The 19364-nt window shown below is 39.9% G+C and overlaps 1 protein-coding gene across 3 annotated transcripts in view; it reads right to left on the minus strand.

The window, feature by feature from the left end:
* Positions 1 to 19364, minus strand: part of LOC140358121 (signal transducer and activator of transcription 5B-like) — a 110713-nt gene that overhangs the window by 45662 nt on the left and 45687 nt on the right. The window contains exon 2 of one of the 3 annotated variants that reach the window (XM_072442784.1): positions 1422 to 1482. The exons of 1 other annotated variant lie outside the window; for it this stretch is intronic. The gene's annotated coding sequence lies outside the window, so the exon portion shown is untranslated. Of the gene's footprint in view, positions 1 to 1417; positions 1483 to 19364 lie in introns of all 3 variants that reach the window. One more of the 3 variants, XM_072442785.1, reaches the window with a different exon arrangement.

Consider the following 19364-nt stretch of genomic DNA (forward strand, 5'->3'; position numbering starts at 1 on the left):
TTCCTACTACTAATTAGTATGCACGGGGCGTGCGTGAGTGAAGGAGTGCGTTAGTGAGTGTTTGGAAGTGGGCGAGCGCTTCGCGCTCGATTTCGTGCGCACTACGTGCGCACTTTCGCAGCCGTGCTTCGCACGGCCTTACGAGATTAATAGGCCTCTCGCCAGCTTGTGGCGCTCGGGCCTAATAATAACAATAATAATAATAATAATAATTTAAAAATGATTTTAAAAAAGGAAAGAAAATCATCATTATAATTATAATGGGGACATTCCTAGGTTGCAACGCACAGTTCACTCTTATATGGGAACCAAAGTAACATAATAATTTAAAATTAATAAATAATTTTTGAAATAAAATAAATATGAAATAATAATAATAATTTTGGGGACATTCCTGGGTTGCAACGCACAGTTCATGAACAGCAGGAGACAATAAATATGCAATAAATAATACAGACAATTAGCTATACACTCTGCAAGTAGAACAATAATATAAGGCTACAACAGTGTAATGTACAATCAGAGGCTCTCACTCTGGCTTTGTACAGTACAGCATACGGACGTCATACTCGCATTATCATCAGTATTGCACATGGTGGTGATTGCACAGTGTGGCATTTAAGGTCAGGGATCTCATTCATAAATACGTACAGAAATGTTACGCAAGCGAAAAAGAAGGCAAGCTGTGCTCGGAGAGAAGAAATGAGCCAGTTTGAGGAAGTTTGTCACTCACAGAACGTTTTTCAAGATATTATCATTACAAAAACGCTGTAATAGACTACACAAGGATAAATGCCATACTGTGGAACATTCCATGGAGAAGATCAGGCTAAAGCAACATATTCAGACATAAGAGTTCCTTCCTGATTTAAAGGATTTGGCATGGCAACAGTTCGTCGTCATGGCAATAACCCAGTTCAAAGATTGTTTTTCTTTTTGCCCGTAGGCTTCATTATACAGGAAAGGACAGTGTGCAATGGGGATGAGAGAAGGGAGGACATGCAGTAAACTGTCGGGAGTCGGGATTCCAACAATGACCAGATTCAAATCAAAATATAATATACTTCGAATGGGGAAATAATGGTATCGTTTGTTCCCTTTTAGTGATAGTGGTCAGGGGCCAGGATTTTCTAAAGGGCGGTGCGCATACCAAGAAGAATATGATAATAGAATAAAGCCAATGAAAGATGGAATGAGCTCGTCTGTTTAAATGAGCAGATTAACCTATTTGTCAGCAGCCGTAGAAAGACGTCGGCTGTGTAATCAAATTTGTACAGAATTTAGATTTGATTTACAATTGCCTTTGATCGGCTCGGTTCTTTTTAATAGAAGCCAAACGCGGGGGGTTCAGAGCGGAGTTCACACTGTGGAGGGAGTGAGTGACTTGACGATTGTTTTGTACGAGGTGAGAATTGACCAACCTGCGGCTTCAGCTCAGGACCATGAAGAGGCAGGAAACTCGAGCGAGGAGCGCCACGGACCCTGAAAAACAGAGCGGGAACAGGAAGTGAGTCACGGCTTGTTAGGAGAAGGTTAAGTTCACCGACACGGCTCGAATCAAAGCTTTTTCAAATACATTTTTCCAGTATTTTGTAATGCTTTTTTGTATTTATTAACTCAGATGAGAACATTTAAAACATGAAGAAACGTGACAAGTTTATGATGATTGGCACCAAACAACCAGTGATGATACAGCACCATTCTGTATGTGACAAGCTTTATAAAATCAAACTTTATGTCAACTTTATCAGTCAGAAACAGTAAGATATATACCGTATTTTCCGGACTATAAGTCACACCTTTTTTCAGAGTTTTGGCTGGGGTGCGACTTATACTTATATTTATACTTATACTTATACTCTGGAACGACTTATATGTGATATTATTTGTTATTTTCAAACTTGCAATTGCATTTCATACTCCAGTGCAACTTAAATATGTTTTTTTTCTTCTCTATTATACATTTTTTGGCTGGTGCGACTTATACTCCGGTGCGAATTATAGTCCTAAAAATACGGTATTTTTTTAAGAAAAAGTGTAACATTCAGGTTTACACTTATGGAGCATTGATGTTTTACTTTTTTTGCCTTCTTCTTATTATTATTATTATTATTCATTGACGGTTCTGAGATATATTCACAATATTAATTTCACACAATATTTATTTGATTGTGAAGAGACCATCAGAACAATAGAAATGATACTTTTTCATTTAATAAGACAAAACCTTAGTGCGAATCCTTACTGTCAAGCGTTGATTAACATTACCGTATTTTCCGGACTATAAGGCGCATTAAGCCAAACAAAACGTGTACCACACAAAATCGCTTCTAGGTCAGTAAGCACAACCAAAATTAATCCGTATATAAGGCGCACTGGATTATAAGGCGTACTGTCGTTTTTGAGAAGGCTTTTAAGTGCGCCTTATAGTGCGGAAAATACGATATTTTATTCACGTCGCCCGCACTGAAACAGTGCAAAGGATCATGGTCATGGTTTTTAAGCTGTCGCTGCAACAATACAATTTAAAAGAAAGAAAGAAACGTACAATATGACTGGTTATTTTGACATTTCTCCTCTCAGTCCAGACCTTCCAACAGCATTGACCTTTGACCTTTATGTACGCGTTTAAGGGAAAAATCAGTCCAAGGCTCAACCGAAAAAGCCCCGACATCCCACCGACTTTAGACAAGAATTAACGGTGTTGTTCGGTTTGACCAAAAGAGGCGAGAAAAACGTTGACAAAATTTGCACAAATACAATCCAACGACCTCGACCTCAGAACACCGGCGCGAGGAGGACACGACGACGCCCGCCGCGCTCCCCCGTAAACCCACCAGGGCGCCCAGCGAGTCCAGTCACGTCGAATCGTTTATGACCGTCCTCGAGTGAACCCTGGGAAGCAGAGCGCGCCGACACCGAGCCAACGCATTGATTTGTAACTGGCGAACGCTTGCGAGAACTGCGGCCGCGTTCGTCTGCGATGGTATGCAGCACCGCCAGAGCGAGGACGGAACAGGGATTTACAGAGAATCCAAAAGGACACGTAGTAATTAGCATTGTCTTCATTCTTTTTTTGAGTTTTTAGGGTCAAAACTATTTGGAAAGGGCTTGAAAAACCAAAAAGAATGCATGCTATCACGGGGAAATACAGGCTGAAAAATTAAGATGATACAAATAAAAAAGAACATTAAACAACATTAAATTCGATATATTGCTCAGTTCTAATTGATAACGGCTTTAAAACATTAATTACAGTATTTTCCGGACATTAAGTTGCACCTTTTTTCATTGTTTTGGCCGGGGTGCGACTTATACTCCAGAGCGACTTATATGCGATATTATTCGTTATTTTCACACTGATAACCTTAAGAGGGCGCTTTAGGCTCTGAGCGACGCAGAAGAAGAATCTGCACTTCCTCTTCCTCTGGAGTTTGTGGAGTTGTTTAGAAGTGACACAGAGGAAGAAGAATTCAATGGATTTAGTGATTTGGGGTAAAACTGATGCTTTGCTAAACTTGTTAGCATGTTCTTTATGCTATAGTTATCTGAATAACTGTTAATATGTTACGTTAACATACCAGACACTTACCACAGTTCTGTCTGTGCGTCATGTAGCTGAAGGTGCTAGCGTTAGCATACGTACACCTATTCACCATGTTCTCTAATCTGTTATTATTTTATATATTATTAAGATTAAAAGTATGGATTTTATCAAATTAATTTCCCCAAAAACTGATACTCCAGTGTGATTTATTTATGCTTTTTTTCTTCTCTATTATGCATTCTTTTGGCCCGGAGAAACTCATAGTCCCGAAAAAAAACGCTATCTGTGAATGGACTGTATTTCATTACTGGAGCTACGGTATTATTGTGAAAAGCAATTTCCCCCCAAAAATGATGCCTGAATAAACACAAAAAATAATTAGACGTTCCACTTTTTACTTTGGCATAAAGCTGCAACTAAAGAGCAAATAAGCTAATAACGCCACTTAGTGATCGACCTCCCGACGACCTTTCAATTTGGGAATTTGCGAAAGCTTTTCAGCGACGTATCTTCAAGGTTCAGTTGTAGAGGAAGTAGGAAGTAGTAAAGAGCTAAACATTTTACTAGTTTAAACCATTTAGTAATTAGTATGGCCTTCATTCTTTATAAATGTTTTTCGGTCAAAACTATTTGGAAAGTGCTTGAAAAACTCAAAAGATCGCACTCTACCACAGGCACATATTATGGGCTGCTGGAGAAGCTGTGGTTACCAAGCGTCCAAGAAATGTCGGACTGAGATAAAAAAGGAGCCATTGGCATTCAACTCGACTTCAGAACTCCTGCCGTGGACACAATAAATGGATACCTTTGGAGCGTACCGCACGTTCGACTGAAGGGAAAAGGCCGACACAAAAAACTGGATGACGCAAACTGAACCAATGATTAAAACATAGTAAAACACATACAATTAAAAAAAAGACATTCGTACGTTATTTAAAAATGGACTTTTTTGACGCATGTTGGACAAAACTGGCCTTTATTCCGTTGGATGTCTTGCGTTACTTGTTTGTCTGTTATTCTTTTATGCTCTTCATCTCTCCGTTTCATCTGTGCGTTTGTGTTTGAATATTTGAAACATAAAAGAAAACGCTATAAATAATGCTAAAGGTTGTTTTCCAACTAAAATGCAAAATCATGACAATTGTAGAAGTCATTTCAAGTCGATCTCTACTCCAAACGTGTCAACCTGAATGAAAACTGCCTTTTCTTTTTTAAAATCCGGCTTTTCGTGTCATCAGCCCTTTTACTAAAGTCGATCTCACCTGTGACCGAGAATTTATTTAGTTAAAAATAAATACCACACCAGTTCAAGGTGCAAACCCGTTTCCTTTTGCGTGCGTCGCTTCTGTGTGTGAAGTAGTGATCGGGTTGCAGCATACACTCAAAAAAACAAACGAAAAAAAACACTGGTTTGCATTACCGCTTGTGGCCTGCGGGGGAAATGTCACCGCGGCCGCTAGCGTCAAACTATCGCACACTTCTGGAGGAGGGATTCTGACCGGAGGGATTCATTCCACGGAGACGAGACGATGCCAAACCATCAGGGAACCAGACGCGCGAGTGTGCGGCCATCTTCGTAGCTGACATATTTTATCGTCCGAGGGCTGCTTCGAGGCGGAGTTTTGCACGTTTAGCCAGCGCGAGCGATGCCAGGACGACGAGGTCAGCCGAGTCCGCTTTCAGCCAGAGCAGGCCCCGGATCGAACTCGATTCACAGATCATCCGCACCGGTTTATCAGTTTAGACGTTACATGAACCGTTTTTCTACCACAACGACATGTTCGGTGGAAAATACTTTAAAGCGCGTATGACGGGCTTTTACGATTTTCTAATTTTGACTTTATTTGGTGTGTTTATGCCTGTTGTACATATGAGTTATAGTTTTACACCAGTCGATCAAGTATTGGCGGAAGAAACGTGGAAAATTCTTAGAAAATAACAGGAAGTGACATCACACTGGGGACACTCCAGTCAAAGTTTATGCAGAATTTACACAAAGAAACAACGTTTTTTTTAAAATACATTAGAGTTATTAGATTACATGAGTGTTTGCTGGGTAATTTCCTAGTTTGATCAATTACAAACAGGAAGTGAAATTATAAACCTAAAAAATGTGCTATTCTGTGATAACATTTTTATAGTTTTTAATCCAAATTCTGAATGTATTTATCTTTACGCCATTTTAATTAAGGGAGTGTTTACAGAGCCGCGGCGCGCGGCCGAAACTGCAAGGCTATTTTGTGCCGCGGCTCCTGAAACTGCTGGGCTATTTCACCGCTGCGGGTTAGGGTCAAGGTTAGGGTCAGGGTCAGGGTTAGGGTCAGGTTCAGGGTTAGAGTTAGGGTCAAGGTTAGGGTCAGGGTTAGGGTCAAGGTTAGGGTCAGGGTTAGGGTCAGGTTCAGGGTTAGGGTCAGGGTCAGGGTTAGGGTTAGGGTTAGGGTCAGGGTTAGGGTCAGGTTCAGGGTTAGGGTTAGGGTCAGGGTCAGGGTTAGGGTTAGGGTTAGGGTTAGGGTCAGGGTTAGGGTTAGGGTCAGGGTTAGCCATGAGGCTATATGGCCATGCTGTGGCTCCTGAAACTGCTGGGCCATTTGACCGCGGCTCTGTAGCCACGGCCTTTAATTAAATGACTAGTCCAACCTGTAGGGGGCGCTTTAAGCAATAAGATTAATATTGCAAGTTTAAGCAGCCGATGTCAAAGAAAACAAATCAATAAAAGTTCAACATCCGTCAAACCTGCTCCACTTTTGTAGAACAGAATCCATTCAGCAGAAATGCGATCAAAGGACGAGAGTGTTTGGCGTTCACACATCTGCCGCCCGCACGCGGGCGTCGCTCAAAACAAGCGCTCAAAACCAAAACAAGGTGCCGGGCGGCACGACTGGTTTGTGCTGGTTTAGATGACAAACTGTACCAGATACTACCAATGGATAACGCAACTATACAAGGTGAAGAAAGGGAGGGAGGGATAGGAAAAAGAAGGAGGGAACGAAGGGGTAGGAAGGGGAAGGAAGGAACGGGTAAGAAAAGGAAGGAAGGAAGGGGTAGGAAAAGGAAGGAGGGAACGAAGGGGTAAGAAAAGGAAGGAAGGAAGGAAGGAAGAAAGAATGAGCGAAAGGGAGAGAGAGAGCCCAACAATTATTAAAATTATTTATTAAACAACAAATTTACTTTGAAAATAGAGTTAAATTGATTTTTTAAATGTTACATTATTGTAAAAAAGGCTAAATACACCTTTTTTGCCAGTGATTTTCCCCCAAAAAAAGAAAACACGAAAAAGACGACCTCGTGACGACCTTTCAATTAGGGAATTTGTGAACGTTTTGCAGCGACGTTTCTTCAAGGTTCAGTTGTAGATGAAGTACTAAAGAGCTAAAAATGTGACAAAAGCACAGGACATACTCGGTCTTGAATACTTGGTCTCACATGTGAAATCTTTCTCTTTTTCTCTCAGACCAAACCGCAAATATTTACAAGCGCCATTAAACTGTCACTTCCTGGTCCGAGCGATGTGGGAAATAGATAGTGGTAATTTAAAGTCTGTAGGCGACTGTGAAATGTGGCGACGGACGCGTTTAATAAGACTGTGTACATAAACAAAAGAGAAGAAGTATACGTGTTATACTTAAATGCAAATATTACAGATCAGAGTTTGGAAAAATCACTTGAGTAACTTCTTACAAATACTTCTTACGTTAATCAGTTAAACAGAATGATACACAACAGCAAAAGATATATGTACAAAAATGTACAAGTAAAAAAAATGTATATGTGAGCAAAAAAATATATGTATATACAGGATTAAAAAAAAATGTTCGGATACAGGAGCAAAAATACATTTCTACAGGAGTAAAAATATATGTGTACAGGAGCAGAAAATATATGTGTGCAGGAGTAAAAAATATATATGTGTACAGTAGTTTTAAAAAATATACGAGTACAGGAGAAATATATATGTGTACATTAGTTTTTAAAAATATATACGTGTACAGGAGAAAAATATATATAAATACAAAAGCAAAAATATATGTGTACAGGAGTGAAAAATATATGTATACAGGAGTTTAAAAAAATATACGTGTACAGGAGAAAAAAATATATGGCTACATAAGCAAAAATGTATGTATACGAGAGCAAAAACTATATGTGTACAGGAGCTAAAAATATATGGATACATATGCAAAAATATATGTATACGTGAGCAAAAAAATATATGAATACAGAAGCAAAAATATATGGGTAAAATGCAAACACGGTCATAATAGTTCTGCTTTTCTGCATTTGATGACAATGTTTGAATAAAATCTCCACAGTTTTTCACAGTAAAAATAAACTGTGCTGTCAGTGTTTTGATGAGGAACATTGACAAGAAGGTGCAAAGTGCAGATGAGAGAAACCGTTTGACAGCACGTTTGTATTAGCACAGTTGGACCCTCTATGTCCTTGCGTTTGGGTTGTGCATTAGCATTAGAATCAGGACGAGAAATCAAATTAGCAACTATCAGTTTAGTGATCGCTTTGGCCTTTTGACTGACCTTTTCCAAGTCGTTAAAGTTGATCTAAATGTGCTGACGGGTTTACTTCCCCCTTGGACGCCAAATTTATGCAACTTTTCTGTTGTCTCCAGCAAAATGGGATTGTTTTGTAAAAGTGTAAAGCAGCATGGCATTTATCTCATCTATGGATTTATTAGATATGATTGCTTTACCTTGAAAACATCTTCCGTTAAGACTCATTTTTGCTCCATTTTGGAACATCAGTACGTTCCGATATGCAGCTCCTGTCGCTGTATTCAATCTCCAAAACAACTTTCATTATGTCTTCCTCTGTATTCACACAACTTTGTAAGACAATATAAGGAAATATGATTACCCTGCATTTATACTTTCTAATGTAAAGTCTGCAGTGGTTGAAAGCACAAATGTAAAAGTACTGTACTTAAATGTTTGCATCTGAAGTACTTTTTGTATAATTTGAGTTTTTTAGCACGTTTGTGGTTATTCTGTGCGTTTTGAGTTCAAGCCTGAGCGTTGAGCAAACAAAAATGAAGTGCACTTAGAATTCAGCAGAAATTCAGTACATATATATATTGTTTTGTTTGTTATACTAAAAGTTATGTAGATTTTTGTATGTGCTACCTACACTTTTACTTGATTATTTATTTCAGCTATTTTACTTGAAGTCTAATCACTGTTAAATAACAATCAGAAGGCGCTCAAAGTCAGTCAAGACGGTAGACCAAAAGTGAAGAAAGCGCCCACTGCCATTTTTTGAGATCATGTTAGTTGGAAAAGAGTCGAGAAAATCCCGTTCGGCTCTTGAACGTCGAGCTTAAAAGAGCCTTCATTGTGAGCGGGGTCTCCTCTCCACAGATCTGACCTGTAACTCGCCCTGGTCTTCTATGTCTCAATCCTCTAATGGTCAGATGATCCAGGCAGCTGTTTTATTACAATCCAACTCATAGTCATAACGCAATGAGTCTGATGAACTGAATTTAGACGAAAACCAAAGTTACACGTGGAGCGCGGACGTGCGATACGGCGGTCGGCATTTGATAACCTGCCCCGCCCCGCAGGACCCGCATCATTACCGTGTACCATATTTCTATGTAAATATCTCATATACAACGTGGGCACTTGCGGCTTATAGACAGGTGCGGCCCGTATATTTAAGCAGTTAAACTAAATATTGGCTTAAGCTCAAAATGTAACGCCAATATCGGGCTATAGGCCTAATTTATACGGTTAATAATTTAATTTATTTCATTGCCAAGCTAAATTCAGCATTGCATGTTTAATTATTCCTAAAAGCACATCAGCACATCAGAAGAGTGGTATCGGATTGCTATTCGGAGGGCTATTGCAAACATTCAAATAATCTGGATGGGTATTTGGACATCACAAGTGACCGTGTGCCGGGCAGCACGGACATGGACAAATGTTAATGTCACACTGTGGAACAAAGGCAACGCAATAACACCTCAATGAAGACGAGCAGGTGGCGGACCCTTCAACAGAAAACTGACGGCACAGTCACATAGAAGAATAGAAAAGGCAAGAATGTGAATTTGTGTGGTTAAAAAGTCCAAAAATATGTTTACTACAGTTGCGAGCAGTGAAATGTGCCAAGTCGGCAGAAATGTGGACTTTGGTCTGCTGCAGTTTGTTGACACTTGAACCTGTCTGCGTCACAGAGCATGAGGTAATGTGCTACTGGGGCACTTTAAAGCCACTCTCAAAATATATTGTTTATCGACTAATGATTGTTGATGATTGCCAAATATCCATTCAGGGAAGCCACATCTCAGACAGTTCATTCACAAAACCACATCCCAATAAAATATTTCTCACACATAACATGCCAATAATTTGAAGTGAATATAGTCATGAGAGCTCAGTCCCTTCATCATCTCACAATGCCGGGAGGATTCCGAGGGACTGAGCGCTCTGGCGGTCATTCGGGATTCATTGATCAAAATAAAACTGAACGAGTTGTGTACGTCCAAACAACCAACAAGGGTCAGTAACAGCAGCACTTATGAGGCACAGAACCAACAGGTCACAAAGCACATTCCAAACAACAACGTCGACAGTCACTGAAAGGTCATCTCCACCAGGATAAACAAACAGCTGAACAAACTATCAAGAGGATGCATTTGGGGAACATACAGTCAGAACACAATATGCCAACATCCCAAGGAAGTAGTTGTACTTCCAAAGGAAAACACTGGTAGAGACCAGACCTGACTCTAGTGTCATGTATGAACAATCCCATTTAAGCAGGTTCACTGTGGCTGCACGGACAACGATCCCATGTTCCGTCGGCCTTTGCTCGATATGGAACACCCCATAGAGGGGAAATGATTGACTAATACATGGAAATCAAGACGCCAGGACATTGTGTAAAGCAGACACTATAAGTTCCAGCTGAGACGGTAAAGCAGCAGAGGTTCCGTAAACAATACCTCTGCAATGTTGAGATACCACGACAAAGTATCTCATCACACATGCAGTAAACCAAAGTGCTTCCTAAAATCATGTAGACGGTGGGTTGGCACAGAGATCTAAACACATGCAAAGAAACGCCCATGAATGTGAAATGTCTGCAAACGGATCATCACCAAAACGTCCAATGCAAGGACTTCCAATGGAGAGAAACACATTTACATAAAGACATAGCCAAGAGAACATAAGTACTCCAGCAGCAGGGCCAGAATCAAGTCAGGGCAGTTATTCTATAATGTCATGCCTCTGCGGAGTAGGTTACCACACCAGGAGAAGATACTGCATAAACAGAAGCAACAGTCGGCCCCCCACTGACTTAGCAATTAGGTCACAGCAGTTGGACAATAGTGGCAATATTATCAACCACTTGTAGCCCAAACAAACGGGCCAAGCGGGCACATTCTGGGCAACGTGGAGACAGTGACTGAAAACATAATTCACCAGAAGTTGAGAGGGAAAAAACGTTAAACAATAACTTGAGAGGCTGAGCTACATGAAGTCTAAATTAACCCTTGTGCTATCCTCAAAGATAGTGCGCGAATTGAAAACAGTATTTCAGGTTGTGGAGGAGAGGAGTCGCCTACTAGAGACGCCCGTGGGTCATCCAGACCTAAAGATAGCGTGAGGGCTATAGACTATGCAGGAGGTTATGCTGGCTACAGGATGCTAGCCCCTTAGCCCCGGGGCTAGCAGCGCGAATAAAGCATAACACACTTACTGCAGCATCAGCAGCAGATCTGCAAGTGAGAAGATGAAGAGAGACGGAGAGCTTGGTGTCTCGTGACTGACGTAAACTCACGTATCGTAGGAGGTCAGGACTTCACAGGCGACTTTTTGGTAATAATGCTCAACCTGCGCATGATCCATGTCTGACGATGATTATTCAGTATTTGAAGCCGGATCAGAAGGGATGCTGTGCCCTGTCATTTCCCTTGAGGATCAATAAAACATTTGTCGACAAGTCCAAGTTGTGAACATTTGTAAAAAGGTCTGTGATAGCTATAAGAGGAACGGTTCCTTTACACATGAAATCAGAACATCGGTTAAGATGGAGCTGGAGACCTGTCAGAGTTTTATGGCGATAATCGCTGTTTAACTGTTCAGAAGGGCAGATTTGTTGACCTGTTTTATGGTTCATATCTCTGCAATTACTGGGCTGATCTGGCACAAAGTTCAACGACTTTTCTGTCGGCGTACATAAACAAACTGTTTTTTTTTTTTACAATGTCATGTTGTCAGTAACAAATAATGACGAGGTTCAATATTTGTGGATCCTAAGTTTGGATGTGTCTTTTCCAAAACGGTGATTGCCCCGTAGAGTTTCATCGGACATACTGTAAAAGTAAAACCGTCCACCGGCGTGTCCGCAATCGCATTATGACCGCCGTAGACATGAGGAAAGCTTCTTCGCTCCAAAGGAAGTGGTGGAGAGAGTCAAAAGTGCGTTTCTTCGGGCGGCGTTTCGTCAGAGAACAGCACATGACGCTGAGGGGGGTTAAGCGGGACCAGGACCAGCACAGAGAGCCCTTTATCCCGGGCCTCTGCCGTTTCCGTCCTGGGTCTGACGCCTGGAGGATCGGCTGCGTGATTTTGGTTAAAAACTTTCAAATTCTGAGAAGCTCCAGGAGAATTGACGCTTGAGAGAAGCCTGAATAATGAACTGCTGAACGAACAGACGGCCTTTTAGTCGCTTTGTTGTTTGCTGAGCGATCATTTTGGGGAGTCAATATTTATTATGTGAATATTTTCTTTGCTTTGTTTGTTACTGCAGATTTATTTAGCGTTTTGGGGCTGCAGAGGGTCAAATAATTAACGGTTTCTTTCTATCCATTTGCAGCTCACCCCAACGCCACAGGTCGGCGCGATTTTTCTCTCTCCCGCCACATCCTGCTGAAGAGGAAGAGAGCTGGCCCTCCACCTCCTCCCGGGCGGGTCGAGTTCAAGATGGTGGAACCGGACGAGGAGCACTTCAAATCTCAGTGTAAGTGACGGACGCTTAATCGTTTCTCCCCAAGTGGCGCTCACTCAAGGTTGTCACACTTAATGTAAACTGTAAGGCTTTTTTTTTTCATCATTTATTCCTTTTTGTCAATCCTCTGACATAAAGGGAAGTGTCTAGCACGTGGGCACGCGAAGAAAGAAATAACACATGTATTAAAATGTGACAGAATGTAATTTAAACAGGCCTTTTTTAGCATTCTGCCTGGACTCCATTGAGCACAAGTCCATTGAGCTGATGTATACGTGAAATTGTCTTAAGCTTCGAAATGGTCAAACAAATGAGCAATCTACCATCAGTCAATTCCTCTAACAGCAACTTTACTCCTTATATTTACCAAAGACAGGATTTTACATCTGATTTCCCTTGCTTTTCCAGAGCTTGTTACCACTTTTTGTTAGAATGAATCAGGCATCAGAGGCCAAAACTACATATTCTCAGCTTCACAAAGAGTCCCAGCTATTAGTTTCTTCTCCAAAGTGTTCAGCAATAGCTTCAGTTTGAATTGGGGCTCATTTTAGTGCGGTATTTTAAGGAAAAGTCAGGGTTCAAGAGCATTAAAGTGCATAGGACAAGTTCCCGTGTTTCTGCTCGTTTGGCAGGACGGTCCCTGTGGTGAATATCAATCATCGCGTTACATCAGTCAAAATGCAGTTTGCAAAGAAAAAACGACAAGGAAAAGTGGAAAATGACAGGAAGAACAGAATCCCCCAGTGATGTCATCAATAAGCGACATTCCGTGGAAAACGCGGGGGCAAGTTTCGCTTAACTGACACAATATTCCGACAGCTTGAATGATCATTGAACTAAATGAAAGTGTCATCCGGTCTCATTGTTTGTCACATCAGAACTGTTAGTGTAATTTATACGGATTTTGGCTCTTGTTTATAGTACGGTTGCTAGGTAACAGTTGTGCGTTTACCTCCACTTGTGTCCACACATGCTGCTCATGTCCGAAGAGGAAGTAACATTGCAAACCTCACCAAAATTGTTCAAATGGGGGAAAAATAAGCGACAAATTCGTAGTCTTAAATACAATCAAGTTAGTGTCGTCCGACCCGTCATGTGCCCTTTAAATACTTTTATTTGGCAGCAGATAAGATAAGATAATTGAGGGAAAAAGAGCCTTCCTTTTTGTGTTTGAGCGTTATATAACAATCTTTACAGTCTCTAATGAAGCAAGTTATAGAATAAACCATCTCTGTCATAACTGAGCCTCAGAAATGGACGAATTGCTGTCGATTCATTCATTCATTCGCCGTTTTCTGTGTTTGTTTCCCAACGTGCACTGCTCAGGAGAAAGTTCGATAGAAAGAGAGAAGTAGTAATAAAGGAGAAAGAGGAGAAAGCGACATGCACAGAGGGAGGAGGAGAGAACGAGAGGTCACATTGGACCGGTTAAAGATAATGTCGTTTTGCTTTTGCGCTCGATTTTCCCCACATTCAGGAGACGCGTCATGACCGTCATGTGATGCGCCGCGAGATTCGGGAAAATCGCAAACACACACACACAAACAAACAAACAAACAAACACACAAATACACACACACACACAAACACACAAACAAACAGTCAACTCCGAATAAACAGAGAGAGAGAGTGTGAACGGATGGTTGAAAATAGCACTGGAGCCCGCAGCCTTCCGCGAGGGTCGCACTTTACGCTCCTCAAACTGGAACAGAGAGATTTAATTGAAGGAGACTCATGATGGTTCACACTTGAGACGAAAGCTCGGGGACCGCCGCAGCACGGACGCGAAAGTAATCATAAACGCCGTTATCTGAAGCCTATTATGTCAGTCAGAAAAGTGCTAAAACATGCGATGGAACGTGTTAGTTGAGGCTTCATCATCAGACGAATGTGAAATGTCTGTGAAATGAATCACAAAAGTGCAGGAATAAGATAAGATAATACTGTATGGGAGTCACATGCTTCAACAAACAAACAAACAAACAACAAGTGCTTTTACATCTCCTGGTTCAGACCTGGTTCAGTCCTAGTTCTGTCCTGGTTCCGCCCTTGTTCCGTTCTGGTTTGGCCCTGGTTCTGTCCTGGTTCTGTCCTGGTTCTGTCCTGGTTCTGTCCTGGTTCTGTCCTGGTTCAGTCCTGGTTCAGTCCTGGTTCAGTCCTGGTTCCGTCCTGGTTCCGTCCTGGTTCTGTCCTGGTTCCGTTCTGGTTCACTCCTGGTTCAGTCCTGGTTCTTTCCTGGCTCAGTCTTAGTTCTGTGCTGGTTCTGTCCCGGTTCAGTCCTGGTTCAGTCCAATTGACCCTCTATAAATACCCGGTTGGAGCCATGGCTAATGACACCGCTGTGAGCCCTTCAGCAGCTCGCGGTGTCTCATGGCGTAAGCGTCTAAATGTGATTGTGGACAGAAGCCTGGACTTTGCCCGTGGGGGATCTGGACTCCGACGGCGCCGTTACAAAAAAGGAAACAAAAAGAACTTCACATCATCTTTCGCCACCTGCTGCGATAACGGGCTGGGGCAAATAGAATGACCACCAGAGCTAACAAGGGGATAACAGACACAGGAAACAAGCGATCTGAACGAGGCTTTGTGGTGCCCAGACGTCCTGCAGGGTACGCGAGGGACGAGGGTTGGGTTTACGCCATGTTTTCCAAGTTAGAATACAGTTTTTCTGAGTACTGCGACTAGATTTGTACTTATATTTTGAAATGAAGCGTAGAAACGTCACAATATCACCTTTGAGTGCTACAATTATTATCAGTATTTACACCGTTGTTCTTCTTTTACTTTGTTTCCTGTATTGTAAAGCATCTTAGAATGTTAAAAAAAAGAGTTATACAAGTGTAGTAGTATTTAGTATATAGTCAACTATTTTAGAAACAGAAAAAAACATTGCAATCGTACGAATATTCACAGTTCGTTCATATTGTCTGATACATTACACTCCTCATGCCACAATAGTTCAAACGTTCTGAATGATAAAGTAAAGTTTATGTGTCCTAAAGAGCCAGATGACTTTACATTTAAGTTCATGTTTTATGAAATGACCTGAAATGAAGTTCCTACGCTGTTTTCCAGATTTTCCTTGCCGAATGTGAAGAAACTTGTGCGTTTCAGTTTCGCAAACACAAGAATCGTACGGATTTCAGGTTCAAGTTCGCGCAGGTCTTAACAATTTGTCAAATGCAACTTCAAACTTCTGTGTCTTGGATGTCTTGGATTAGACCAGGTTTAAGCTTATTTTTGGTATCCGAAGCCAGTTTTTTTCTTGATTTAATTCTACAGTTCTAGACTAAAGGACAACAAAAACATAACTGGAGTTGTATTTAACTTGATTCACGCTTGTTTCCGTAATCACGTCTTCAAAGTCGTCTGTTGTTTTTTTTAAGTCCAAAAATAATCCCTGGACTTGTTTTGAACATTTCGAAATCGCTTTCAACACAACGATGCATTTACACCGGTGTAAAAAGGCTAACTTTTGTTTTCCCCCCCGCTTTCCAAAAACAAGGGAACACACCAATGCAACGGGCAATGTCTATTTCATTTACAAAGGCGATATTTTAACTTCTAAAACACGAGAGATGCCAAAGTAAAGATACTCAAGAACACGTTTAAAGGCCAATAACACGACAAACAAAGCATAATGCGTGTCCTTTCTGTAGTCTTTGTAATTAATAAATAACTCGTCATAAATCATGTTGTTCTGCTTTCACGTCAACAAAACAACGTAAAGGTTAAGGTACTTCAAACTAGACAAAACAGTTCAAGTCTTTGCTCGGATAAACCTTAAACACTCAAGACCCAATTATCTTCAAATGTTGAAAAAAACTAGCTTTTCTCCGTATTCAAGAAAAATATAGTTCAAATATACAGGCAAAGACAAAAAAATGGTAAAAATAAATAAAGAAAGAAATGAAAAGAAAAAGCTAATTCAATAACAGCAAGGCATCCAAGAGAAAAATACCAAATAATAACAGGTTAAGGCACACAAGGTCCATGATACGAGTCCCATTTTGTCCAATTGATGTAAAATTGTGTCCACTTCCCAGTTTAGTCCGTATGTGATTCGAGTCTAAAATGTGTAGATCTCGTATTGATTAAGTGGAAGATTAAGAATAAGTTGGTGCCAGAACGCATTTCTAACAAATTCCCATTGATCGCCGATGATGGAAAGCAGGAGGAAGAGGGGACTTTGTGTGCACCTTTTGCACTTGCACTTCTTTAAAACAGAGAAACGGTTTTGTTGTTCGGGAAAACATTTGTGTAATTCCTTAAGATAATGAATAAAGAACGTCACACAGAATTGTACTTTTGAAGCGTATGTGCTTTAAATGTGTCACTTCTATTGTACTTGCGTCATACGTGCGATTCTGCTGCTCTTTCACAATGACGGGGTCGAACGGGGGGATTCCCCTCCGCCACCGTTTTCAAAGTTACCAATTCAAAACTTCAAAAGATTCAGAAAAGCCAGTTAAAAACATAACACGGCTTACTTTTTTGTATTATATTTTTAATGAATTTTTAAAAATGTATTTATTATCATTTATTAATTATTATTTATCTATAGTATTATTTACTATTATAATTTGTATGATTTTTGTTTTATTTAAGTTTTTTTTATGGTGAGATTTACTTTTTTTATGATGTATTATGATGTATTATGATTAATTTTATTCATTTAATGTAATTTATGTATTTATTTATTTTGTATTATTACAAAATTCTTTTGACTAGTTGACTACTAAAATAACCACAATCACACAACTGGACTGCACGGATTAAAAACACATTTAAAAAAAAACAAAAGACGTCAACATTATTTATGCTAATGCAAACTATTCACATTTTTCATCATTGATACACTTTATGAGTAATCTATAACACATCCGTCAGCATATTTTAATCCCTATAGAATCATACTGTGACCGCTTCTTGACACGTGACGATTCCTGGCGCGTAAATAAACTCTGTTAAACTGTATTACTGTGCTGGTGTCCTGCCGCGGCCGCACACGGACCCGGTAAACACATTTAAAAGCCCGGCTTGTGCGCGTTTCCCCCGGTAACATGACGTCCTCTCGCCCGAGCGGCAGCTGGACGCACGTAACGGTGTTTACACTTCAACCTCGTTCCAGATGTTCAGCGGCGGAGGGATAAAGAAAAACGCAGTGTATAAAAGAGCGCAAAGATGTGCAGCGCCAAAAAAAACAAGTGAGGATTACGAAGACTGAAACGATGGCTTTGTGTCCACCGATTGTTGTTTTCCAGTCAGACTCCGACAGGAATGTGTTCAAATGTGTCTGTGAACATGTCAGTTGGGGTTTGATTATTAGACGGGTGTGAAATTTCCCCATTGTGTGGACTAATATAGGCTTATCTTATCTTAAATGTCTGTAAAATGAAGTACAAGTGCAGAAATATCAGCTTTTTCATTTTGAATCTGCTCTTTTTCTAGCATTTTTTTTACTATAAACGATACATTGAAACTAATTGAAAATTCAGGGTCGAATCATGTGATATTGTCAATTATTTGGGATGGGGTTTTTTAATAGAGAGTTCACAGTAAAAAAAAACATGTGGAAGCAGAAGACAGACTTGAAGAAAAAAATATTGATTATTATTTGTATTAAGTGGCACAGATTAAAAGTCTGTATAGATTATATTGAATTAAATTATTAGTATACATATATATAGTACATTTTAGGACAAATAAAAAAAGAATAGAAAATGGATCTAGATTAATATGAGAGAGAACGAGAGAAAAAAAAAACAGCTTGAATATTTTGTCGATGTCGATATATTGCCCTCTTCTATGCTGTAACGGAATTGCTTAGGAATTTAGAAGACTAGAATTTGAAAATAAGCAAAAACATATTTTTAAGTTAAACAAAAACATGTATTTATTTCATTATTTATTTTAGATTATGGTTATTTATTATTATTATAATTTTCCATTTATTTTTTAATTTATTTAATTTAAATGTATTTTATTTGTATTTATTTATTTGTATTTATTTTATTTTATAATTTTTATTTATTTTATTTATTCATTTTTAATTCAATTATTATTATTTTTTTTTTAATGTAAAGCGATATGAGAACCTTTAATGTCCCATTGGGGGAAAGCAGAACTTGCCTTGATCAGTCTTGGTTTTGTCTGTTATTCTTTTTATTCTGACAGAGTTTGAAAGTAAATTAGTAAAGTAATTAGCAAGTAAATTAAGGCATTTACAATTTGCTTTTAACACAACTTAAAAGGTGGAATGGACGATTTTTTTCAGCAATTTTTTTTTATCATATTTCCTTGTGGCGTGGATAAATCATTTGTCCTGCCACGTATCAATCATAAAACGCACCTATCGCTCACCTGCAGCCGCGTGCGGATCGTGCCCACGTTTCCGCGTGCCTAAGCGCATGAATCTATCATAATATAGTTCCCTCAGTGTACGGGGCAAAATGAAGACGGAGAAAGACAGTTCGAGCTGACGCAGAAGTGGACAGAAATCTACGGGAGACGAGAGATGCGATGCGCTCCGTTGCACTAATAAACAAACGCACGTGTGTGTTGTATCAGTCCACACGGGGGAGTGCACATGCGCACTTCCGCCTGCGTTCTCAAATCGCCGAAAAATCGTCCATACCGCCTTTAAATTACAGTCGCGTAGTGCAGCGTCCATTATCGTGCGGGCCTAAAACTGAGCTACATCATCGATATCAAAATGCGCTTTTATCTATAAGACGTTTAGTAATTTAGTAGGAATAATAAGAACAGCATAAAATACAGACTAAAAAAAAATAATAATTATGTGACTCGCTCCAGAAATATGATGTACAATGAGTAAAATAATGAG

This window comes from Eucyclogobius newberryi, unplaced genomic scaffold (genome assembly GCF_026437365.1).
Source record: "Eucyclogobius newberryi isolate DKJ021-1_F unplaced genomic scaffold, fEucNew1.0.hap1 SCAF_13, whole genome shotgun sequence".
NCBI lineage: Eukaryota > Metazoa > Chordata > Actinopteri > Gobiiformes > Gobiidae > Eucyclogobius > Eucyclogobius newberryi.